Here is a 6127-nt window from a genome sequence, read left to right on the forward strand (position 1 = left end):
GAAAGTTTTAGAAGATTCCCACCAGTCACAGTTTTTTATTTTTTAAATTCAGCATTGAAAGATAATATGCACTATAGCAAATTGCAATAAATTGAGCCTATAAGAAAACCTCATATTCAATAAAAAAAATAGTTCATTAAAATGTATAAGATGGTAATTATAATACAAAAGAAGAGTAAATGCAATTTTTTTAAATGAACAAAAATTAGGAAGGATGATTGACATGTATGATGTTCCTCTTTTGCAAGTACATGTCTGTACCAATCTGTGATTTTTACCTTCCTTTGTGTCTGGCAAGGAGGGGTAGGCACAGAGATTCTGAAGAAGGGTAGGAAGTCACCAGTATCAGAGGGAACCTATCAATACAGACAATGGGAGACAAAGACTGTCAGTGGGTTGTTACATGATAGAATAGTCAAAATTCAGAAGGAGGAACTGGGGATGTGGCTCAGTCAGTACCTGTCACACAAATGGAAGTCCCCGGATTCAAATCCTAGCACCTACATTAAAAAGAGACATGGCAGCATGCATTTGTACTCTCAGCCCCAAGAAAGCAGAGACAGATGGATCCCCGGAGTTTCCCACCCTGCTCACCTGGCAGAATTGACAAAAACTCCAGTGAGAAACTGTTTCCAAAAATAAAGCGGAGATTGAATAAGTGATCAAGTAAGGACATCCAGGGTCAACCTTGGTCTTCACATGCTTATGCTTGGGTATGTGTGTACACGTCTCTGTCTCTCTTACACACACACACACACACACACACACACACACACACACACACACACTCACACACATACATACGTACACACAGACAGGCAGACATACACAGACAAACATAAACACACACACCCACACACCACACAGTAGAAGGAAAAACTAAAACTCAAATTGATTTTCTTCTGCGCTTGAAAAGAGAGCCTATGGAAGAGTCTACCAAGTGGATGGAGATATAGTGATTAGATGATGAGTTGTATTGCAATTTAGAGCAAAATACCTTATTTTTAGCTGTTAGGGCTGCCGTAATGAGAGTGGCTTAACCAATATGGTGATGAGCTCACGACCCAAAAAATCATAGCCCCAGAGCAAGGTGTGACAGAGTGGGATCTTACTAAGGCTTATAGGTGGAACCCTTTAGCTGTGTCCTTATTATCTTTCTGTGAGCCCATCCCAGTCTTGTCACAAAAGCACCAGTCACAGTAGATTAGCAACAGCCCAAACACTCCACTCTCATTCCTTTTCTCTACCTAAGTTTCAGTGCTTTCAAATACAATAATATTTTTTTCAAAGCACTAAAGTATACTGAGGCACAAAGGAGTGGAAGACTTGAATACTTGCAATTAGGGAAGACACAGTTGTGTGATGGCATGTCCCCTGGCATAGATAAAATACAGGTATCAGCTTGCAAAACAAAGCAAAACAAAACTTGGCCTTGGAGAGTTATGTTCACAAAACAAGCCAGGATTGAGTCTATGAGGAAGCAGGTAAGAAATACCTTCTACTCTCAAAACAATCCCTTGTCCTGATCAATAATTACCACTGAATGTCAGCTGATTTGTAATAGCCTTTTGCTTTGATATTTTGTAAATTGTGTACCCAGAAAAAAAATATTATTATACATTAAAATAGATAAATAAGGGAAATTGGCTAGGCCAATGGATCAATAATTTCTTTATGGTTTGTATGTAAAAAATAACAATACATCTAATAGCTATTGTAATAATATATAAATATCTTGTGTGTACTCAGGATGTTCAAAGCACTTAAGGAAACAGGACACTCAGCTTAAGCTTTCTTTGAGATGGATATAGAATTTCACTCAGGTTTATAATTATTTGTAAAATTTACATGTTAATGTGAAAGTTGTGTAAGTTTATGTAAAATAGATTTTTCTCTTATTATACTTCCAAGTGTAGTTCATTTAAACATTAGAGAAAATATATATAGTTGATTTGATTTTCTGTGCACAAAAAGACCCATTAAAAATTACACTTCCCAAGGAGGAGGGCAGAGGTCTGCAAGTCAGAGGGGAACTCTGGGGTGTACTGTGTACTCACCTTCATCTTTCCTCCTTCTCACCTCCCAGCACACTTCCTTATTATTCTCAATGTAAAACAGGTGTGTGTGTGTGTGTGTGTGTGTGTGTGTGTGTGTGTGTGTGTGTTTTAGGATGCTGAATTTTACTCAAATATAAGCTCCATTTATTTATTTTATTTTTTCTCTTTTTAAGATGATTTCTTATTCTGCCTTTTGGGAGAATATTCTGGATGTAGTTGTGCTTCTTTGGGATGTGGGATGGTAAATGACAATTTGCTACTACAATGACTTACATTAAATCCATTCTCTTATCAAAACTTCCTTCTAAACACCCACTGGTCTTTACTGACCCTAATATGCTCCAGCTTTCTCCAAGCCCTTGCTTTGCCTTGTACGGGCACGAGGTCCTAGAGTCTCCCCACTTGTTCTCTCTCAGAGACGAGCAAAAAGTCATCCCGCTGAGATAGTCAAATCCATATTTAATAGTTCATTTTCCTGTTGATGTGTTAAAATATGAGATGTGATAAAATGTCAGATAAAAGCAACCTAAGGAAAGGAGGGTATATTTTGTTTCACAGGTCCTGGAGATAACTGTTTAGTATCTTTCCACACCCAGAAAGATGAAAAGTGAAACTGGAATTATTATTCTTAGTTGGAAAAAATGTGTAGACATTCCTTAATTTCCATTATGGCTATTAAAACAAACATTCTTTATTTTCAGAAAAAAAAAAACTCTACAGACATCATAACAGAATGATGATCAACCATATTTTATCTGAAAAAAAAAACAGGAAAGATAACATTTTAATTTCATGACAGAGGAAGAAAATATGTAACTAGACTCTATCAAATTAATATTTCTTTGGCACAGCAACACTTCAAGCTTTTAGTTTATAAGTACTTTTTATCACCTTTTTATAATTTTTTCAGTAATCTCGACATTTTTAAAAATAAATGATGATGTTCTCTGAAAGAATAAATAACATCTCTTTGGAGGAGGGGCAGAGGAGAAGGCAGTATGGCAACCCTTTCACAAGGTCACAGAGGTGTGGTCTCTCTGAGACACCATGTGTTTTCCTCACAGAAGAAAACGAGTTTGTAAGTGTATTGGATTGGCTTGTTTTCTGTATGTGATTCTGAACCTGGGTATCTGTGGCTCTTCTGGAGCTGATAATACACCTGAAGCTAAACTGATCTCCTGGCATCCTGTCCTTCTCAGTACTCACTAGTTCATATTAGTGGCCTCCAAGAACATGATACCAGGCCAAGGATCAATCACGGAAAGATGTTAACACAGACTGTAGAAAAACAAGGATGTCTTTTCAAAGGAACAGCTTACCTTTGGGAGCTATTCCAGTGAGTTACAGCACAGACTCCCTGGTCCCCAGGTTAGGACTCTGGTCCTTGTTCTCTAAGAGAGCTGGGAGGCACTAGGGCTTATCCTCAATAGTCCCATGAACCAGTATGCTGTAGCATGCCTCTCTTCTCTCTCTCTTTTCCTGGACCTCCCTCTTCTTTCATATTTATCATGTCTCCAAGACAAGTATAGATGATTATGAATTATAATAATTAATATTGCAAACTTGACAGGATCGAGAAACATCAAAGAGAGAAACATAAGGGCATTTGTTTCGTGGGTTATCTAGATGATATTAATGGAGTCAGGAAGACCTATTCTAATCTACTTGACACCATTATCTGGACTGGCCTCATAGTCTAAATGAGGAAAAGAAACATCATCTCCATCTGCTGATTATGAATGCCATGTGACTACCTACTATGCTATCTTCCTGCTGCCATGATGGAATATGTATTCAAAATGTGAGCCAAAGTGAACCCATCTTTCTTTAGGCTGATTTTTGTTATCTTAATCAAGAAACAAGTAATTGAAACAGTGGTGCTTTTTATTTCTCAGCCAGAAGAACAGAGATAACAGAGGAGATGGGTTAAACCACTATCTTCAGGATGTTCTCTGGAGAAGGGAAAAAGAATCTCAGGCAGGCAAAGAGGAGACCTCAGCTGCCTTATTGATGACAAAAAACAGGTCTCTCAGAAGGCACTAGATGTCTATAATCCTTCAGAATCAGGAGACAATGCTCAGGATGAAGAGAAAAGAATGGGACTTGTCCAGGTCTTCAGCCCCTAGGAATTAGTTCACTTAATTATCGCTCTCATCTTGATCTGTGATCTATGTGGCCAGACAGAACAAGTGGGTACCCTGGAGTAGAAACTGAACTGCTTCTCAGAGTTGAGACTTTGTTTCCCCTCTACCATTTTGTGGATTTAAGTATATGATACCCCCTTTTGGGGCTGGTATATCTCCACTTTTTTTTTCCTTCCTTAGTGGTGACAATAGTTAATGTTTGGGACCTGGAGCTGTAGCCCAGGGAGCAAGCTCCAGCATGCAACTCAGTTGGCATGAGCTGGGTGCAGAGTCCTTGAACTACAGGATTTCCTGCATAGCTAACAAGAGAAGCAAGCCTCTGGCTCCTGCTCAGATATCCAAGGGAACCTCAGAATGAGGTTCTGTGAGGGACTGTGGGCTCCACACATTTTATGTCAAGGGACCCTGACATAAAAGTAGGACTATTGTGCAAATCAAAGGATACTGTGTGAGGAAAATTACCCAAGAAAAAAGCAAGGCATGTTGTTTTGTTTTATTACCAAGGTTACAGACTTTGGAGAAGGACACAGGATTACTTCTGGCTTCCAGAATGCTCCAGATGCTGGCATTACAAGGCATCTGTGAGACCAGCACCTGAGCCAGAACTTTGGGCCCATGGCTGTGTTTATCCTTGAGGCAATAAAGAACTCAAAAAGTATTCAAAGAAGAGAGAGGGAGGGAGAAAGAGAGAAAGAGAGAGAGAAAAAAAAACATGAGCACTTACAGAGAGAAATTATTGGATTTCTTGATAAAAAGCCAGAGACTTTGCTGGTGCCCTTGGCTGTGTGGTTCATTACCTGTTGACATCCTCAAATGCCTCTCATGGCCAGATCAGTTAAGGAGAGGCCTGCTGGAGCAGGCTCAGGTATACTGGTGGCCTGAAAAATATGACAGAGGCCAGGGTGCTGGGAGAGCTCATCCTGCATGGTGTCTAGGCTTAACAAGAAAGGAATCTATACACACTCACTCACTCACTCACCCACTTACTCAATCAGTCACTCACTCGCCCTGATTCTCACTCAGTGAATCACTGAGGAAGAGTATACAGAACACGTGTATCATGTGTTTTCAAATTCATAAACAAGTAGAATCCTGTGTGTCAGTTCTTTGGAACACAAAATAAGTAAAATTTCCTACGTTCTTTGAAAGCCATTTAAGGTGGCAATCCCAAATCTGCTGAGAGGCATCCTTACCTCTGGTCCATGTCAGCTACCCTACAATAGGTGTTACAGCTGCAACGCTTACTGCTATGCCACACCCACTGTATGGAAAAGCTTGTAACACTGGGTCTGTGACCCTCATTCCAGAAGCGCTGAGTGGGTTATCTGGCATCTCCTAGGTGCACAGTCATGAGGAAGGCAGTGGTAATCAACAAACAGTGCCAAGGTTTCAGTTACTAGTCCACTGATATTTTGACCTCCCTATGGGCAATGAATCCTCATGAAACCTCTTCCTGATACTGTGTGAACTGTCTGTCTCTTCCTGTAGTAAAAGGAAGTAAGCCTGGTTTGACTTCAAGCCTGCCACATCCTGTTGACTTTTGACTCCACTTCTGCTTCTTAGTACCTGATGATGAAAAGGGAGACAAAGTTTCCATATCCTGAGCTAGGGTAGGTTGGACAGCTTGTGGAATACTTGCCTAGAACAATGCAAAGTAGCCAACAGGCATTGCAACCCTTCACCATAATGTCAAGTATTAAATTCTAATACTTAGTGAATTGTGAGGACAACAGCTTCTTTCACTTGGAAAACTATTGTATATACTTTCAGTTTCCCTAATTATGAAATCTCAATAATTTGTTCATCATACTCTCTCTGTATATATGCAGAGAGGCAGGTAATAGATTCAGTATGTATATATTTATATACACACATACAAATATATATATATATATATATATATATATATATATATATATATATATA

The sequence above is a fragment of the Psammomys obesus genome, unplaced genomic scaffold, assembly GCF_907164565.1.
Source record: "Psammomys obesus unplaced genomic scaffold, mPsaObe1.curated_primary_1811, whole genome shotgun sequence".
In the NCBI taxonomy this organism is placed as follows: Eukaryota; Metazoa; Chordata; class Mammalia; order Rodentia; family Muridae; genus Psammomys; species Psammomys obesus.